Source organism: Canis lupus, chromosome 2 (genome assembly GCF_048164855.1).
Source record: "Canis lupus baileyi chromosome 2, mCanLup2.hap1, whole genome shotgun sequence".
NCBI lineage: Eukaryota > Metazoa > Chordata > Mammalia > Carnivora > Canidae > Canis > Canis lupus.
Window position 1 is genome coordinate 28,802,211 of NC_132839.1, and position 8,011 is coordinate 28,810,221.

Here is an 8,011-nt window from a genome sequence, read left to right on the forward strand (position 1 = left end):
TTTAAATTTAAATTTAATTTGCCAACATATAACACCCAGTGCTCATCCCATCAAGTGCTCCCCTCAGTGCCTGTCACCCAGTTACCCATCCCCCCACCTGCTTCCCCTTCCACAACCCTTTGTTTCCCAGAGTTAGGTGTCTCCCATGGTTTGTCTCTGTCTCTAATTTTTCCCACTCAGTTCCTCTCCTTTCTCTTATAATCCCTTTCACTGTTTCTTATATTCCAAAAATATGGGACGCTTCACGAATTTGTGTGTCATCCTTGCGTGGGGGCCATGCTAATCTCTGTATCGTTCCAATTTTAGTATATATGCTGGTGAAGCGAGCACTAAGATTTCATTTTTTAAGTAATCTTTAAGGCCAATGTGGGACTCGAACCCACAACTTCAAGATCAAGAGTTGCATGTTCCACTGACTGAACAAGCCAGGTTCCCCTCCTAATTTTTCTTTTTCTTTACGACTCCTTTATTTGTGTTAGAGAGAGAGAGAACAGGGGAAGGGGCAGTCGGATGGGAGAGTCCTCGAGCAGACTCCCTGCTGAACGAGGAGGCGGATTCAGGGCTTAGTCCTGCCACCCCAAGACGATGGCCTGCGCTGAGCCCAAAAGTCAGCTGCTTAACCGATTGTGTCACCCAGGTGAACCCCCCCCCCCCCCCCACAACTTTTCTAAATACAGCACTAACCCTGCTGTGATCCCTGCATCATTCTGCCAATTTGAGGGCCAGGGTGAGCTCTCCACCAGAAACTCACAACCATTCCACTGCTATAGCTCAAGGAGATTTCTGTTACTTGCAACTAGAGTCTCAGCCACTATGCCATCAGATAAATTAATTCTTTTTTTTTAAGATTTTATTTATTTATTAATGAGAAACATACAGAGAGATACACAGAGACACAGGCAGAGGAAGAAGCAGGCTCCCTGCGAGGAGCCTGGTTCGGAACTTGATCCCAAGATCTCGGGATCACGGCCAGAGCCAAAGGCAGGCGGCTCAACCACTGAGCCACCCAAATACCCCATATAAATTAATTTTTATTCTATATTTATAGCTTTCCCCAGTGGCATGCATTTGGTAAGAGCATTGCCCATAGATGTGAACGGGTGCGCAGAGCAACGGCTCTTTCTTGCACCCTTCCAGTCTCCCTGAGCGTGTGTGTGTGTTGCGGGGGGTGCAAGGCCGGCGTTTCAGGAGGCCTGGGGCGAGCAGAGCCCGCGGAGCCGGCGCCCCATGCCCTCCGCGGGGAGGCTCCTCGGGACGCGGGGGGCGCTCGCGGCTGCAGGTGGCGTCCTGCCCGCTGCTGCGGTGTCGCCAGCACGGGGCTCCTCAGCCCCAGCCGCGTCTCCCCAGGTGACCCTAATACTTGGTAAAGGTTGCAAGACCCCAAGTAAAGCAAATGAGGGGCGCCTGGGCCGCAGACAGAGGCCCAGGGCGGGACCCGGGTCGGGGATCGAGTCCCGCGGGGGGCTCCCCGCTCCACCTGCTTCTCCCTCTGCCTGTGTCTCTGCCCCTCACTGTCTCTGTGTCTCTATGAATAAATAAATAAAAATTTTAAAAAATTAAAAAAAAAAAAAAAGAAAAGCCAAGTGAAGTTACGGAGGCGCTGGTGGATTGCAAATGCAAGGACAGGCAAGGTGTTGGAGATCCTGGACAGACCCGGGCGGGCAAGGTGTCGGCTCCGGACAGACCCGGGCGGGGGGGGTGGGGGCTGCTCTGGCCGTGCGTGAGGCTGGCGGGGGCGGGCGGCTCCGGTGCGAGGCGTGCGCGGGGTGCGGGCCGGGGTGGAGGGCCCCGGGGGGGGGTGTTTGGGCGACCGGGGGCCGGGGCGGGCCGGGAAGGGGAGGGGGTGGTTGAGGTCACGCCAGCGCTCCCCGCCGCCCAGTCCCGCAGGTGCGGCCGCCCGGTCCCGCAGGTGCGCACACGTGCGGCTGGCGCGGCGGCGAAGCGCTCACCTGTGCGGCCACCTTGCGGGAGGCTGCGGTCAGGGACCCAGGTGAGCGGCCAGGCGAAGGGCGGGGCGCGCGGGGGCCCCGGAACCGGCCTCCTGGCCCAGGGAGTCGGGGCGCGTCCCCTGGCGGCTCCGTGCACCTGTGCGGCGGGGCTTCCCGGGGCCGCTCCGCCCCGCTCTCGCCCAGGGAGGAGGACGCCTGACGCGTCTCCAGAGTTCCCGCTCCTAACGTGGCTCGTGCTGGGGCGACCGTCACGTCGGGGAGCACTTGCCACTTGGGAGCTCTGTTCTACGGCCTCAGGTAGAGCCGCCGCAGCCGGCAGCTGGGGTGGAAGTGAGGTCCTGGGAGAAGCCGGGTTCTTCAGTGTGCTTGGGCTTCTAGATGATTGAGGATTTCCCTGTAAACGCTTCCAGAATTGAGTGAATGGATTGTTTAGGATCTATGACTTAGCCTGTGCCACCCAAGGGTCACGAATTGGCTGAATTCAGGCTCATTTTATTTAGATACCAACAGGGTTTGGGGGGGGGGGACAGAAACTGGATTTGAATGTCCTTGTGCAGAGTCTGCGGTCTCCGATTTACTCCAGATCCCACCATTAATCTTTTTATTATTATTATTATTATTATTATTATTATTATTATTAAGATTTTATTTATTTACTCACAAGAGACACACAGAGAGAGAGGCAGACACACGGGCAGAGGGAGAAGCAGGCTCCAGGCAGGGTCTCCAGGATCATGCCCTGGGCTGAATGCTGGCGCCAAACTGCTGAGCCACCAGGCATCCCTCCCCCGACTTTTTTTTTTTTTTTAAAGATGTCATTGATTTATTTGACACAGAGAGAGCAAGCACAAGAAGGGGGAGCAGCAGAAGGAGAGGGAGAAGCAAGCTCCCCACTGAGCAGGGAGCTCAACATAGGGCTTGATTCTGGGATCCCCGGATCATGACCTGAGCCCAAGGCAGGTGTTAAACCGTCTGAGCCACCCAGGTGCACCACCCCCCGCCCCCATTCACCGTAAGTTTTAAACAAGCTCCTTCATACATATATATTAACTCCTTGGCCCCAAGATTTTTGCATTTTTATTTATTTATTTATTTATTTATTTATTTATTTAGGAAAAATTCCAGAATGAAAAGTAAAAAGAATGGTATAATGAATCCCCCTATATCACCCCCCCAGCCCTGGAGACTGCTGTTGGGATCCTTGGTGAGAGCAACAGAGCTGCACAATCCACTTTTTTTACAAAAGCTTTTCTTTCCTTCGTTTGACATGCTTCACTCTCATTCTACCCTAGGTTTCTAGTCATTCTTTGTGTTTCTATAGAAGCAGCATCTTTTTATACACTTTCCCACATAATCACTCAATACATATTTGTTGAGCCCCCTATATGTGCCACATCCCCTTATAGGTCCTGGAACTACAGCAGGGAGCAAAACAAGTAACTCAGTGTCTATGACAGGAAGCATTCAGAAGGTTTTGAGTTGAGGAGGGAGATGATCTGCTTAGTTTTTAAAAGCATCACCCGGGGGCACCTGGGTGTCTCCGTTGGTTAAGCATCTGACTTTGACTCAGGTCATGATCTCAGGGTCCTAGGACTGAGCCTGGCATGGAGCCCTGTGTGGAACCCTGTGCTCAACAGGCAGTCCGCTTGTCCCTCTCCCTTTGCCTCTCCCCCAACTCATGCTCTCAGTCTCTCAAATAAATAAATAAAAATCTTTACCAAAAAAAAAAAAAAAGAAAGAAAGAAAAAAAGCATCACCCAGGATACTCCATGCAGAATAGATCTGAGGAAGCAGGGAGACTGCGGGAGATGTTTGTGTGATAGTGTAGGTAAGAGATGATGGTGGCTTGGTCCAGGGAGACAATGGGAGGAAGGACGTGAAAAGCAGTCAGATTTTGGATATATTTTAGGGTAGATGTGCCAGATTTTGTTCATGGATTGAAAGTGAATGTTAGAGAAAGAGAGGAGTGAAGGATGACTCCCAAGATTTTGGCTTGAGCAACTGGGAGATTGGAGCCACCATATACTATGATGGAAGATGGTGTGGCAGGAGCAAGTTTAGGTGGACGAAGGGAGAACAGGGCTTTGTCTCCACAGTAAGCTGGGCTGCCCCTAGGGTGTGGGGGCTCTGGGAAATATTCTTATGGAACACAAATTGCTGTCTATATAAGCAATTTGATGTGAACAATGTATTTGATATAAAATGTGTTTAAAAATTCATAAACTTATTTGAGGTTTGGTGATTGGCCATGTGATTTAGAATAGTGAGTTGAAAAGAGGTACTTCTGTATTTGCTCCTTGTCTCACCAGTGTACGTGAAGATTACCATTTCTTCCTGTTGAGGAACAGGAACCAGCTCTTCCCGTTCAATATTGTCAAACGTGCCACCTTTCATATTTTCCACCAAGAGCAAAAGATAGTCAACAGATAGTATGCTATTGCTGCTCTCAATGCCGTGGTTCTTTGGAAACTGTTTGTATTGACACAATATAGATCTTGTGTCTGCTGTTGCCTAATACGATTTCCTTAACTAATGCTAATTACATGGGTCTTCCTGATGCTACATCATCCATAGTGCAGCCTGGGGCTACTGGCTTTCGCACTCACAGAGGTGACTTCTGTGCTTTTTGAATGACCACAAGGGCATGTCTTACCCAGAATATGTGGTAATATATGAATGATAATTCATTTCATGATAAATGTACCCCTGGGAATTCTAAAGTGTATATGTAGAGGAGTGCATCTTCCGATCATGTTGTTAGGCCATAAAGAGTGCCTTCCTAGGATGTGATTGACTGTGTTGACTAAGTTCCTGCTTTCAACACTCATGCACCAGTAGGCCCAGCTGGAAGAAAGGTTCCATTCACTCAAGGAATGCCCATCCCTCGTCTGGCATGCCTTAATCCTAAATTGGGAGACTAGGACAGTGCCCTGTCCATAAGAGGCCAGAGGACATCGATGGGAATACCCTGTTGACATTGTGGAACAATGTTTGGAAAACCCTCAGAGGAGAGGCATGGTCACTCCTAGAGGAGGCCTGACACTGTGGCAGAACCTGTGGAGGGGTGGGGTGGGGTGGTATTGTTGGGGGGGTGGTAGGAAGTGGCGATGTCTGGGGAAGGATGCACAGGGCGAAGAACACCCAGTGCCACCCCTGCTGCTCTGGACTGCTGTGGACTGTGGGTAGCGCTGAAGTGGAAACCCCAACAGTTGAGAGCCATTTCGGGGCCCCTGTAGGCTGCTCAAGTCAAGGGCTGACTGAGATCTTTGGTGGCCCTGAACCTGTCCTGTGTCTAACATGAGTCATACAAAATCAGGGTTGGTACTAGACTGGACACCTCATCTCTCTTGATTTTGGGACATTAACACTGTCCATCCCATCCCCGGGTGCCCCTGCAGGAACTGGGGCCAAAAAAGAGTCTCAGGGATCCTTGGGGCATTGGGTTACTCCAGGAGGGGGTGGAAGGGGGAGCCATAGGAACTCGGTATGGAGGGCCATTGGGCACCCAGAAGGGAAGAGATAGGGACCAGGTCCCATGCTGACCCTGTCCAGGCTCGGGGCACCTCTTCTAGATGGTTCAGCTTGTCCTGACCAGTCTTAGCCACTAGATAGGGACTTAGAAAATCTTGAGGAAGGCATTTCTGGTGAACAGGCCCATATTTAGGGCAACTCTGCTTGGACGACCACCAGTAGGGGCTCAGGGCCCGAGGTCCAGGGGCTGGCTTGTATCTAATGGTCAGACCGATGTCAACACAAGTTCTTGGGGATGGTCCAGTCTGGAGATCTAAATCTGGGAGCCGTTAAGATTCTGGAAACGGCTTTGCAGAAGAAGGAAAAAGTTCTGAGCCTTCTAGTTCCCACCCTCCACCACCTTATAAAATGTGAGAAGGCGGTTCTCTCCCTTCCCAGGTAGATGAAAAACCCCAAACAAGAATTACTGACTTGATGGTTTCTACGACTTCCACAGCTTACACAAAGCTACACAGAACTCCGAGTCCTGAAAACAGAAGCAGTTCATAATATGAAAAACCACAGACTCAAATCTCCCTACGAAGCAGTACCTATGGGAAGGAATGACATTTTTCATTTCCCACTGCCAGACAGACTCTAGGCTAATAACATTTCCCCTACCTTCTGAACAGTGTTATTTGTTTTCTTCTGCTGTCTGAGTAGTCAGGGGAATAATTAATTAACAGTTAAGTCTGCTGGAAACATACCACCAAGTGGCACTCGGTAAATATTTGTTCACAACGAGGAGGCTATTGCTTATCTATACCATCAAATTAGAAACAGAAAATTGTGGAGTTTTTTTCAGCAAGGTATTAGAGGTTTGTCATCGTATGGGTGAGAAAATTGAAGGTCAGAGAAGCGAGGTGATTTATTCAGTGTTGTACAGCGCGGTTGGGGGAGAGCAAGCCTTGTACCCCGAATTCCTGATTCTAAATTTATTCATTGCTTTTTCTGCTACATTGAGCCAGTGTTTTGGGGAAACGGCTGAATTCCACTAAGCAAATTCATATGTTGAGACATTAACCTTTCCAAAGAACAGGAAAATCTCATTAAGTCAGAATAATTGGAAGAATGGCCAGGGTGAATTGGGGGAAAAGTCTGAACTATTTTCAGAGATACTCAGCTTTTTCCTTTCAAGGCCGTAGAGTAAATCGGAACAAATAACCACAAAATGAGGCCAAGGAGCGGTCTCACTGAACCTGTGTGAAGGAATAAACAGGAATAATTTAAAAATGGTACATTTACAGTTTGCATGTACGCGATGACTAAAAATACCATAGGCATTTGGGGAATTAAATTTTTGTTAAAAATAAACTAAATGTTTCCCTTTGAAAACTCCTCGCAAAAATTTACATATGGACTTTTACAAACACGTCAGTCAAGCCATGTGTTAAAATTATCCTGCCTCTGATTTGGTGGCGTGTAAATTAACCTGTTTGCTCTGCTGTACTCCAACTGGCATTATTTCTACAGCTCACAGCAGTACGAACGGTGGCATCTGTCTCTCACTTTCCATCCCTTTGATTTTTTCACCCACCCAAGGCCCATAGAGCAGCCTCCAGCTGCTCAGAAACCGGAGGCGTTTTCTATCTATTCCTTCCTCCGCCCACACTCCCACCAGTTTTCACCAAGTGACCCTCCCCTTGCGTCACCATCTGTGAGAAGTCTTCCTGTTTGGCTGCCGGTCAGATTTTCCACTCACACACGAACATAAAGTTGTTCCTGACGATGTTTAGACATCCTAGGCCTTGCTGTCTCTGTGTCGAGCGGAACTGTCACACGTGCTACTCCTCAAGCGGTTGGTAGGCCTCTCCTGGTTTTCTCTCTTCAAACTGCCTTCCTCCTCCCTTCCTGGGTAAGAACTAGGGTTGTTACCTGGCAGGTAACCCATGGTGGGGGCCACACGGGGCGAGGGGAAGGCATTGATTAACAGGAGGCTATTTGGGAAAACCGTCTGGGTGATGCTCTCAGGGGAGCTAGGCGCTCAAAGCAGGGAAAAAGGAAGATCTCTGGGGCAAATGGGTGCTTATAAGGCTTTGTTTGCCCGGTGAGTTGTCCTGGATAGGACTCAGAGGTCCATGCATCTTAGGAAGAAAAATGACCAAAACAGAAAGGAGGGCTACAGATTTTTCGGCCTTGGACGTTAGCCCCTTCCGATGAGCTCGCTTAACCTCAAAGCAAACTCGAGCTCCTCTGGCCTTCCCCGCCGGCCACCTGCTGCCCCCCTCTGGATGATTTGGAAACTGGAGCTTTGGTTTCTTGCTGGCCCAGTTCTGTCTCCAGTGGGTCTGTGTTCCCATGGCTTCTTTCCCACTTTGCTACAGTGCAGAGAAGTGTGGGCCATAAGGTGCCAACCATGTGTTCAGTGAGTTCGCACCTACTCTGAGTAATGCAAAGATGTCAATTTTCTGACTGGAGGATGAACTTCCTGGTTTTGTGAACCTACGTCCCGGTCCCCCTCTCCTTCTACCCAGAGTCCAAGCTAAAGCCATCTTTCTTGGCAGTCTAGGACAAACAAGAAGCCCTTTCTGACTTGGCACCCTGCCTTAGGA

General features: G+C 49.7%; 1 non-coding gene across 1 annotated transcript; it reads right to left on the reverse strand.

Moving 5' to 3' along the window:
• Positions 1–226: 226 nt before the first annotated feature.
• On the reverse strand, positions 227–330 carry LOC140624107 (U6 spliceosomal RNA). Its single transcript, XR_012023633.1, has one exon. It is a non-coding gene; the product is annotated as a U6 spliceosomal RNA (small nuclear RNA).
• Positions 331–8,011: the final 7,681 nt, after the last annotated feature.